General features: G+C 46.0%; 1 long non-coding RNA gene across 1 annotated transcript; it reads left to right on the top strand.

The window, feature by feature from the left end:
- The first annotated feature begins 2,178 nt into the window (after nt 1-2,178).
- On the top strand, nt 2,179-11,509 carry LOC140845216 (uncharacterized). Its single transcript, XR_012123988.1, has 3 exons — nt 2,179-2,644; nt 8,083-8,302; nt 9,661-11,509. It is a non-coding gene; the product is annotated as an uncharacterized lncRNA (long non-coding RNA).
- The last annotated feature ends 392 nt before the right edge of the window (nt 11,510-11,901 follow it).

The raw sequence follows: 11,901 nt of genomic DNA, 5'->3' as shown, positions 1-11,901 counted from the left end.
GGCTTGCAGGCTAGGAGAACTTGGGGGGAGGCGGAGGGAGGAGGGGGAAGGGAGTGAACGGGAGGCTTCTGCGGGGGAGACGGCTTGCAGGCTAGGAGAACTTGGGGGGAGGCGGGGGGAAGAGGAGGCGGAAAGCTTCGATATAGGGAATCTCCTTCCATTTTTTCAGGCGCTGGGAGTAGTTAAAGAGATCGCGAGTGATGTTAGGATCAAGAATTCCCCCTGCAGGCCATTGGTTGTTATTGTCTAGGGGGTATGTTGGCCAATCTTGGGAGCAGTATTTACGGAGAAGTTTTGGTTTTATATCAGGTGTCAGGGAGAGGGTGGCTAGATACTTGAGCAGGCATTCAAGAGGTGAACTTTCAGGGAGGGATGAGGAGGCTCCCATGGCTAAAGGACAGAGGAGACAAACAGGGGAAGACGAACGGAGATCCTTGGACTGGAGGCAGACCGCAAGGAGACAAAGGGCGTCCCCGATGATCCTTGGTGGTCTGCGGAAACTCGTATACGAGTCGGAATTTCTTAGGAAGTGTGGGTCGTCACCCAGACTTCTCTAAGAAGGCAGAGTGCCGGAGTCACGAGGTACCTAGTACTAGGAATTTTCGGCAGACGGAACGGATTTCAGCAGACGGAACGGAAGGAGGAGGGGAGAAAAGGGAGTGTTCTCATCCGCAAAGGAGTCACCTTGTTTATGGCTGTTGGAGGGGGGCCTGAGGGTCTGCCGCAGCTGTGAAGGCCTAAGGTGGGGAGAGCAAAGGAGTCACCTCGTTTATGGCTGTTGGAGGAGGGCTTGAGGGTCTGCTGCAGCCATGAAGGCCTAAGGTGGGGAGAGTTCTCTCCTCGTCCCCGTGCATGAGGGCCTTGCTGGATGACCACGGTCAATGGCGCCGCGATAGCTCGGGGAAGAGCTGCCCGCTCCAGGGGAAAACTTACCCAAAGGCCAAAGAGGAGTGGTGAGTGTGAGAAGCCAGCACCAGAAAAAGAGGACGAGGGCAAGCTGCTGCTGGTGTCAGGGGGAAGACAGGGCCCAGTTGGGGTGTCCAGTCTCCCGGGTTTAGGCACCAATGAAAGGAAAGGAGTGACACACAGCAGCAATTCACTGGAGAATTCCGCTTTGTTAGGGAAAGGTGCTGGGTTATATAGGAAGGGGCATGAGCTGATTGAGGTGTCACTTCTATGGGGCTGGTGGCTATTGGCTAGGTGCTGGGATTAGCGGGGGCGAGGGGTGAGTTCGTCATCTTATGGGTGGGGGCCCTTCAAGAACTAAAAATAATGAAATTTCCCAGTGTTTGGGAAAGTTTGGAGATGATAACTGACACTAATGTGCATGTCTGGATAACACATACATATGGTTTATAATACAACAGCCAGGAAATCCATCTTCCCTGTAATCTTCCAGCAATAGTAGAGGCATCAGTAGAACAGTTCTGACTTAGGGGTTCCACCTAAGCTGTCCTGAAACTTCAGCTCCCCTCGTCTGCCAAATGGGGATGGCAGTACTCCCTACGTCAGCAGCTTGCCGGGAAGGCAAGTGACAGGTTTGACCTGCACTTCAGTGGTCCTTCAGCCGCAACCAGTGTGCAAAGATAGTGGTATTCCTCAAGCTCCCCTCAAGGAAGTCCCCTGTCACTGTCACCCTGATGGGCATGGGATATTTGTCAAATTTTCAACATCCAATTTGACACATAGAGTAATGGGATTCAGTTTGCTACATGCAAAAAAGAAAAAATCATGTGTTTACTGGGACATGTGAGAACTTTGCCATCTGAGCTGTAAACAGTTCTTTTCAATAGTGACTCGGAGTTGAAGGGGGTGGGGGTGAGAATCCAGCAACTAGTGTGAAACCAGGACACTTTTAAAGACCATGTGAAATGTGTAATGGTTGACAACTTGCTGAGTGTCACTTTACATCTTTCAGGATCTTCCACTGTTGCATCAAAACATTTGACCATGACACATTTGACTATGAACCCCTGTATGGGCCACCAGTAAGCCTAGCCAGGACTTCCTGAGATTCCTACCAGTTCTTGGAGGTCAGAGTCATTTGGGGTGTCTCCTCCCGCTTTGATTTCATTAATGACCTCTCTGGTACACTGTGGACTTTCTGGCCCTGAATTAATGTTATGCTTTTTGTTTCTTCACTTTTGACCCATTACTTTGCATTTATATCTGTGGGGAGCCGGCCAATAATTAAATGATAAGACTTCTGGGAAAAAGAAATTCTTGTGTGCTTTCCTGTTACCAGCTCGGAACATATGGCGGTTAGAGCTCCTTGCCTAAATAAGCATATCTGTGTGAAAACACCCTGTTGTGATCTAACTGCAGCTGCATACGCCTCCCTTTTGTTCCTGTGCAGCTGCATGCCCCTCCCTTTTCCTGTTTCTTACCCTATAAAACCCCACGTATCTCAAGAATAAACGAGACTTGATCAGAACACTGTCTTGTCTCCTTTTCTCGTGTCTCTTGTCCCATCCATTCCCACTCCCCTCCTCAGGTCCACGTTGACTTACCCGCGGGTCGGGACAAGTGGCGCCCAACGTGGGGCATGAGTACGGGTGACGCCGCGAGGAACGCTGTGCAGTGTGTCGGCCGACGAAGCATACAGAGGCAGGAGGACATCCACCGGGTGCTCGCCTGAACCTCGGTTAGTGCACACGCGATCATGGGACAAGCAGTTAGTCAGCAAGAGCTGTTTATTTGTGGATTGAAAAAGACTTTAAAGGCACGAGGAGTAAGGGTTTCAGTCAAAGACTTGTTAAAATTTTTTGACCATATAAAAGATGTCTGTCCTTAGTTTCCTAATGAAGGAACTATTTATGAGTCCCGGCGGAAGCACGTGGGTGACGCTCCTAAAGATTACTATGACACATCCGGCCCCGAAAAAGTCCCCATAACCGTTTTCTCTTATTGGAATCTCATAGATGAGATCCTATCCCAGAGACATAGAGACCCTATAGTAGCAGAAGCCGTTCGAGCAGGAGAACAGGTCCTGCAAAAAGAAAGTAAAGCCACCTTAAGCTCGGTTTTAGAGGAGGAAAAACCAGTCCTGGAAGAAGACCTAATGTCCTTTGATAGCAGTGACGAAAGTCACCATGCCCTTGATATTAAGTTCACTAGTAAAACAAAAAGGGGCTCTGACAAAGCCTCTAGATCTGAAATCCCCAAAAAGGGACACAAAGAGGAGAAAAACACTGATCAGACAGGCGAAAGCCCGCCATTGAAAGACACCCATAAAAGGAGCATAAAAACTGTTTTTAAGGCTGTCGCAAAAGATTTGAATGACAGTGATGAGAGTGATTTAGAAGAAGAGGCGGCTAAATATAATAAAGATGACTGGCCAAAATTTCCACCTCCCCCTTATCGAACCTTGCCTAGTGCACCTCCTTTTACTGCATTAGTTACCAATCCTCATCAGCAATTATTGGACAAAATACAGTCGATAAAAGAGCAAATAAAATTAGAAAAAGAGCATCAAGATTTAATTCGACAATTGGAAGCATTGAAAATAGGAAGAGTAGAGAAAAGTAGCTCCAAAATTAAACCTGAAAATCAGACCACACCACCAGAGCAACTTAAACCTCCAATAAAGGAAGCTGCTCTGAAAGTCCAAATTAGACAAGATAATCTGTCTGTCCCTTCAGAGACAGAAGCTTTTCCCGTTACAGAGACCACAGACGCCCAAGGACAGGCGTGGAGGCACCATAATGGCTTTGATTTTAAAGCCATCAAAGAAATCAAATTAGCCATTGCACAGTATGGTGCTACTGCCCCCTACAGCATGGCCATAGTAGAATCAGTAGCGGAAAATTGGCTTACTCCTGGAGATTGGAGATCTCTCTCCCGCGCTACACTGTCAGGCGGTGACTATCTCTTGTGGAAATCAGAATTCGTTGAGAATTGTCGCGATGCTGCGCGACGCAATGCACAGGCAAATAATGGGTGGACTTATGATATGTTAGCAGGTGAAGGCAATTTTTCCACCAATGACCAACAGATGCAATATGATGCAGGATTGTACGCTCAGATTCAAGTAGCAGCTACTAAGGCTTGGAGAAAGATACCAGTCAAAAGAGATGCTAGTGCCTCGCTCACAGGCATAAAACAAGGTCCAGACGAGCCATTTGCTGATTTTGTCCATCGCATCCTTACCGCAGCGGGAAGGATATTTGGGAGTACAGAGGTGGGCACAGATTTTGTCAAACAACTTGCATACGAGAATGCTAATGCAGTCTGCCAGGCAGCCATACGCCTTTATAGGAAAAAGACTGACCTCTCAGGGTACATTCGCCTTTATTCAGACATAGGCTCTGCATGTCGGCAGGGCTTAGCCATGGCAGCTGCTATGCAAGGCCACACTGTCAGAGACTTTCTATCCGCTCAAACAAACAAGATCAAATGTTTTAATTGTGGACAGACAGGACATTGTGCCAGAAACTGTAGTGAAGCCCCTAAGAGAGAAACTAAAAAAGCCCCTGGGCTCTGTCCCAAATGCAAGAGAGGCAACCATTGGGCAAGTGAATGCCGATCTAAAAGAGATTATGCCGGCCATCCCCTGAATACCAACCTTACTCAGAACCAGGGAAACGGGAAACAGGGCCCGCTTCAGGCCCCGGAAAAATGGGGCCAGAGAGTCAATTTTTTAGCACAAGCTGCCAGCAGCGACAATCCATCTCAACACTCCTCAGAGCCACAGCAGGGAGCGCAGTATTGGACCTCTGTTCCACCACCTGCACAGTATTGACCCCCGACATGGGAGTTCAAGCCTTGCCCACAGGCATTTATGGCCCCTACCTGCAGATACTTTGGATTACTTGTAGGACGTAGCAGCAGTACAGTGGAAGGACTGATGATCTACCCCGGTGTTACTGACAGTGACTATACTGGAGAAATCAAAGTCATGGCTTCCTCACCAAAAAATATAAATACCATCCCTGATGGGAAGCGCTTTGCTCAGTTGTTGCTCCTCCCATTACTAAATACCAATAATGAATCCCTTAATCCCCATCGAGGAGGCCGAGGATTCGGGTCCTCAGACGCATTTTAGGTTAAAGAAATCACAAATGACAAGCCGCTTTTAACACTATGCTTAGATGAAAAACAATTTCAAGGGCTAGTAGACACCAGTGCAGATGTTACCATAATAAAGAAGGATGATTGGCCTCAGTCTTGGCCGCTTGAAGACTCCCTAACTCATTTGAAAGGTATAGGACAAAGCAATAATCCCAAAAGAAGTACTAAGCTTCTCTCTTGGAGAGATAAGGAAGGTAACAGTGGAACTATTCAACCATTTGTTATACCTTGACTACCCATTAATTTGTGGGGCAGAGATTTATTGTCTCAGATGAGCATGGTCATCGGTAGTCCTAATGAAGCAGTGACCCTACAGATGTTTAAGCAGGGATACCTTCCAGGACAAGGCTTAGGGAAAACTTCCAGTGGAATTACCCAACCGTTACAACCCCCAATTAACCTTGCTCGAAAAGGACTAGGACATTTTTTGTGAAGGCCATTGGCTGTCCTGCCGCCCATGCTGACAAAATCACCTGGATTACAGATGATCCAGTATGGGTGGACCAATGGCCCCTTATGAAAGAAAAACTACAAGCTGCCGAGCAGTTGGTGCAGGAACGACTTCGAGCAAGCCATATTGTCCCTAACAATTCACCATGGAATACACCTATATTTGTTATAAAGAAAAAATCAGGAAGATGGAGGTTATTGCAAGATTTAAGAGCGGTAAATCAAACTATGGGTAGTCATGGGACCCTTACAGCCAGGGCTTCCCTCACTCACTGCTATCCCCCTTGGTCACTACAAAATTGTCATAGACCTAAAAGATTGTTTCTTTACCATCTCGCTCCATCCCGATGATCAAAAAAGATTTGCCTTCAGCCTCCCCTCCATTAACTTTAAAGCCCCGATGAAAAGATTTCAATGGAGAGTTTTGCCTCAAGGGATGTCGAATAGTCCAACTCTTTGTCAATCCTTTGTTGATGCAACCTTACAAGAAATTCGCTCTAAATGGCAACAAATGTATTTAGTACATTATATGGATGATATACTGTTAGCAGGAGAAAAGGAAGATGAAGTCCTGCAATGTTATTCTCACCTGAGCATTGCTCTTCACGAAGCAGGTTTACAAATAGCACCTGAAAAGGTTCAATTACAAGATCCTTATACCTATTTAGGTTTTCAGATGAAAGGAGCTTTTATTACATCTCCTAAGCCCCTCCTACATCTTGATCACCTCACCACACTTAATGATTTTCAGAAATTGTTAGGAGATATAAATTGGCTTGTACCGTATCTAAAGATATCTAAAAGTGACTTGAAACCCTTATATGATATTCTCAAAGGAGACAGCCAACCCACATCTCCCCGATACCTTACCCCGAACAGCCGAGAAGCCATTAATATTGTTCAACAAGCTATTAGTAATCAGACCATTACCTTTATAGATTATAGTAAGCCACTTATCTATATCATCTGCAAAACTAAACTTACTCCTACAGCTGTCTTTTGGCAGACCGCCCCACTCCTTTAGGTCCACCTCCCTGTCTCCCCCAAAAAGGTCATAACGCCTTATTATGAAGCCGTTGAGGACTTAATTATCCTAGGCAGATCTCAGAGTGCGCAATATTTTGGCAAAGACCCTGACACGATTATTCAACCCTATACAAAGGAACAAGTTGATTGGCTCATGCAAACCACTAAGACATGGCCTATTTCCCTTGCAGCATTTTCAGGACACTGCAACAATCATTACCCTCCAAGTAAGCTAATTGATTTTGCTCAAAAACATGAATTCGTTTTTCCCAAAATAACCTCAAGTAAACCCTTGCAAGATGCTCTCTTAATTTTTACAGACGGATCTTCCAATGGTACCGCTGCGTATATTTGTGGCTCAAACCGAGTAACATTCCCTGTTCCCAATTCCTCTGCTCAAATTGTAGAACTTAATGCAGTTGTTGCTGTTTTTTCTGCTTTTCCAAACAATGCTTTTAATCTTTACACTGACAGTGCCTATATTTTTTACTCTATCCCGCAATTAGAGACTTGTAGCCAACTGAAATCAACTTCAACTGTTGAAACGCTCTTCCTGCAATTGCAAACACTGATAAGATGCAGAGTAGAACCTTTTTTCATAGGCCATTTACGTGCTCATTCCAATTTACCCGGTCCTCTAGCAGAAGGCAACCAGACAGAGACATAGCCACGAAAATTTGCTGTCTGATCCATTCTAAAGATCCTATCATTTCAGCAAGAAAGGCCCACGAGCTACATCATTTGAACGCCCATACTCTTTGGCTTATGTTCAAAATCACCAGAGAGCAAGCTAGAGACATCACCAAGTCTTGTCCTTCTTGCTCCCTCCACCTTCCAGTGCCACAACTCAGTGTAAACCCCCGTGGACTAATGCCCAACGCCCTTTGGCAAATGGATGTAACACACATCCCACAATTTGGCCCTCTTAAATATGTTCATGTCTCTATTGACACCTATAGTGGCTTTATTTTTGCCACACTACAAACAGGGGAAGCCACAAAACATGTAATAGCTCATGTACTAACTGCCATAGCCAACATGGGAATGCCCCAGCAAATTAAGACTGATAATGGGCCCGGTTACAGTAGCCACAACTTTGAACAATTTTGCCAAAATCTCCACATATCTCACATAACCAGTATACCATACAATCCTCAAGGACAAGGAATTGTAGAATGAGCTAATCTCACCCTTAAAACTACCATTAACAAAATAAAAAAGGGGGAATGGTATCCATTCAAAGGATCCCCCAGGAACATTCTACACCATGCCCTCTTTATTTTAAATTTTTTATCTTTAGACAGCACAGGGCAATCAGCAGCACAAAGGTTCTGGCATGCAAATACACAGAAACAGTTCGCTCAAGTAAAATGGAAAGATCCCCTGACCAATTCTTGGCATGGCCCAGACCCCGTGCTCATATGGGGACGAGGATCTGTCTGTGTATATTCTAAAGACATGAGTTCAGCCAGATGGCTACCAGAATGACTTATTAAACAAGTAGATCATTAAATCCCCCAAACTTCACCTTTACAGAGTGATGACGGACTGTGAGCCGTGACTCTTAACCACAGCCTTAGTCATTGCCTTCATCTCAGGCATCAAGCTTGCCGCCTCCACCCCTCCCCAGTGGACCCTTGTACAGCAGACTATTCTTGTTACCACTTACTGGATCCTTGTTGGCGTCTTCGCACTTCTTAACTGCGCCTTATAAAAGGATGAAGCCCATCAACTCTCGTGTTTTCACCTTCTTGCGGTAAGTATACTATTCCCTCTCTGTTGTCGGGGGGTTTCAATCACCCCCTAACAAAGAACAGATCTATGTGCAGCTATTTGGACAACCATGTGATTGTAAGGGAGGAATACAGGATTTAGAACCCAATATAGAAGGACATAAACAAGTAACATCTCAAGGGACCAAATACTTAGCTGGACCCCAATTGACCACCCGAGGACCCATAGATTGTCAGGATAAGACAGCATATCTCACAGCAGATATCTCTGCAGGAGGATATTCCTCTAGCAGAGGATGGAAGCAACTCTCTTGGAAATGCGTTAAAAAGCCTTCCATAACACCAACTGCTGACAAGAAATCAATACCCTGTAATTGCAATGTCACCGGCACCTTTACAGTCCAAGATCAAATGCATAGTAGTTGCTATGACTCTGTCCAGAGCTGTCATCATAAAAACCAGACTTATCTGACAGCCATTCTAAAGACAACCCGCGAGGGTGCTATACAGACCCATTCCCATAACTCATCACTTTCAGCTAGTTGTGCAGGGACGCCAGGAAAACCTGTTTGTTGGAAGGTCTTGTCACCTATTCATGTGTCCGACGGAGGAGGTCCATCGGATAGGGCCCGTGAACAACTCGTGCAACAGTGTATAGAGCAACTCATAGAGTATATGTATCCTTCCTTAAAATACCACCCTTAAGCTCTCCCTAAACCCAGAGGAATAAATTTAGATACTCAAACAGCTATTCTACTTGAAAATACCCACCAATTACTCAACCAGACTAATCCCACCCTCGCAGCAGATTGCTGGCTCTGTATGCCTTGGGGGACACCTATGCCCCTAGCCATCTTAACCGCTAATATATCCTCAGTGTCATCCAACGTGTCCTCCTCAGACAACTGTTCTTTGAGCCTCCCTTTTAAAGTTCAACCTCTTTCAAATGAGAATTTAACCTGCTTATACCAGAGCTATCAAAATAACTCTCATGATATAGATGTGGGGAATATCACATTCGCCAACTGTACCACCACTTACAACACTTCTGACCATTGTTTCCTGTGCCCCCCTAAAGGACAAGTATTTGTGTGTGGAAATAATTTAGCCTACACTGCACTGCCCAGCAATTGGACAGGGCAGTGCACTACTGCAATCCTCCTCCCAGATATAAATATTGTGTCTAGAAATGACACAATTCCACTACCCTCTTTTGATTATCTTCCTAAAACACACAAGCGAGCAGTTACTTTCATCCCCTTGCTAATCGGTTTAGGTGTCACTGGAGCATTTGCTACAGGAACTGCAGGACTGGGCGTATCTCTACATAAATATAACCAAGTATCTCTTCAGTTAATTGATGATGTTCAAGCTATTTCAGGTACTCTACAAGATCTTCAAGACCAAATTGATTCACTAGCAGAAGTAGTCCTACAAAACAGGCGTGGCCTAGATCTGTTTACCGCTGAACAAGGTGGAATCTGCTTAGTCCTAGAAGAAAAGTGTTGTTTTTATGCTAATAAATCCGGAATAGTTCGAGACAAAATTAAGAAGCTACAAGAGGACCTTATTTATAAAAAGGAAAAAAGAATTGTTCAAGAACCCCCTGCGGACTGTGTTAAATGGGCTCCTCCCCTACCTTCTCCCCATACTAGGACCCTTGCTCAGCTTGCTTCTCCTCCTATCTCTCAGCCCTTTTTTGTTCCAGAAGCTTATGTCCTTTGCAAAAAATCAAGTAAACGCAATCCTGGCTCGCCCCATTCAGGTCCATTATCACCACCTAGAACAAGAAGAAAATGCGTGTATGTTCTCCACATGAGCTTGTGCCATACAATATGGTGCTGCCTTCCTGTGCATTACTACACAACCTAAGACAGGCGCAAGACCTAGCTGTCTTGGCAGCCAATGACGGGTAAGATGTAGTAGATGCCAGTATGTTGCTCTGCAAGTGATCTCAACTGGTTAGCCAAAGACGGGTAAGATTCCTTGAGGAAGGAACAACCTAAGACAGGCACAGTCGCATGGAGGTCCCATCATGCAGTCTCTTTCTTCTTCTCCTTTTTAATTTTAAATAAAGAAGGGGGACCTGTGGGGAGCCGGCCAATAATTAAATCATAAGACTTCTGGGAAAAAGAAACTCTTGTGTGCTTTCCTGTTACCAGCTCGAAACATATGGCGATTAGAGCTCCTTGCCAAAATAAGCATATCTGCGTCCCTGCTTTGATCTAACTGCGGCTGCATATGCCTCCCTTTTGTTCCTGTGCAGCTGCATGCCCCTCCCTTTTCCTGTTTCTTACCCTATAAAACCCCACGTATCTCAGGAATAAACGAGACTTGATCAGAACACTGTCTTGTCTCCTTTTCTCGTGTCTCTTGTCCCATCCATTCCCACTCCCCTCCTCAGGTCCACGTTGACTTACCCGCGGGTCGGTACATACATCCTGGTGTTTTCCAGATATTTTTATGTGTGTTGATCCACAGGGCACTTTTCCTCACTTTATATCCTCTTTATTTTGGTTTGCTTAAGCGGTAGGAAGAATAATGGCCCCTGGAAGAGGTCTACATCCTCATCCTCGGCCTCTGTGACATTGGGTTACGTGGAAGTTACAGCTGAAGTGAAGGTGGCTGATCTGCTGACCTGAAAATAGAGATTACCCTGGATTCCCTGGGTAGGTCCTATGCCAACATAAGGTCCTTACGTATGGAACAGGGCAGCAGAAGAGCAGGGCAGAGTGGTTTGCTGGGAGGACTCAGTCTGCCTTTGCTGGCTTTGAAGGTGGAGGAAGGGGCCATGAGCCACGGCGTGTGGGCAGCTTCTAGAAGCTGGAAAAGGTAGGGAAACAGGTCTTCCCTGAGTCTCCAGCAGGAACACAGCCAGGCTGACACTTTGACTGTAGTCTGGTGAGATCCATGTCAGACTTCTGGCTTCCAGAACTGGAGGGGAATAAACGGTATCATTTAAGACATTAAATCTGTGGTAGTTTGTCATGGCAGCCATAGGAATCTAGTCCAATTTGCATTCCCAGAATGTCAGCTTGGTCAGCACTGCAGCATCAGATAGAGGCTGTGAGTCTGCGAAAGAGCTCCTGCTGTCACAGAGGCGCTGGCCGGTGGCTCCACGCAGGGCTCAGAGGGCTGGGGGCCGGGGGAGAAGACCCCGAGCCGCCGAAGAGCTCTGTGCGGAGGGCGCCAGCCACAGCCCCTGGAGACGCCCTCGCCCATCCACGCTGTCCCCAAACTTTGGTGGCTTGTCATGGGCTCACTTCCTGTTTCGGTCCTTTATTTACCAGAAGTGTCTCTCGTTTTCTGAGAAGAAGTCCTCTTGACCATGTAGACAGGCTGTTCAGGAAACGCAAACCAAGGTTTCACTTTGAAAATCTTAACGTGCAAGCTGACGTGGGAAACCTCAAAGACCCCCATGTTCAGTAGTGGTTAGAGAACCACTCAGTGTGAAATGTCCCCATGGTACATTTGGCTTTTCCGGAACTCACTTTGAGAACACCTATTCTGGCCTTCACTTTAAAAGATGGAAGTGTGAATACTTTTGAATAATTTTAGCCTCATGGTCTAAAGCCTGCTCTTCACATGGTTTTCTTTCTGGGGCCCCTTGGTCCTGGGCTCC

This window comes from Manis javanica, chromosome 12 (genome assembly GCF_040802235.1).
Source record: "Manis javanica isolate MJ-LG chromosome 12, MJ_LKY, whole genome shotgun sequence".
NCBI classification, from domain to species: domain Eukaryota; kingdom Metazoa; phylum Chordata; class Mammalia; order Pholidota; family Manidae; genus Manis; species Manis javanica.
The sequence above is the reverse complement of the archived record's forward strand: the minus strand, read 5'-3'. Positions and strand labels throughout refer to the sequence as shown.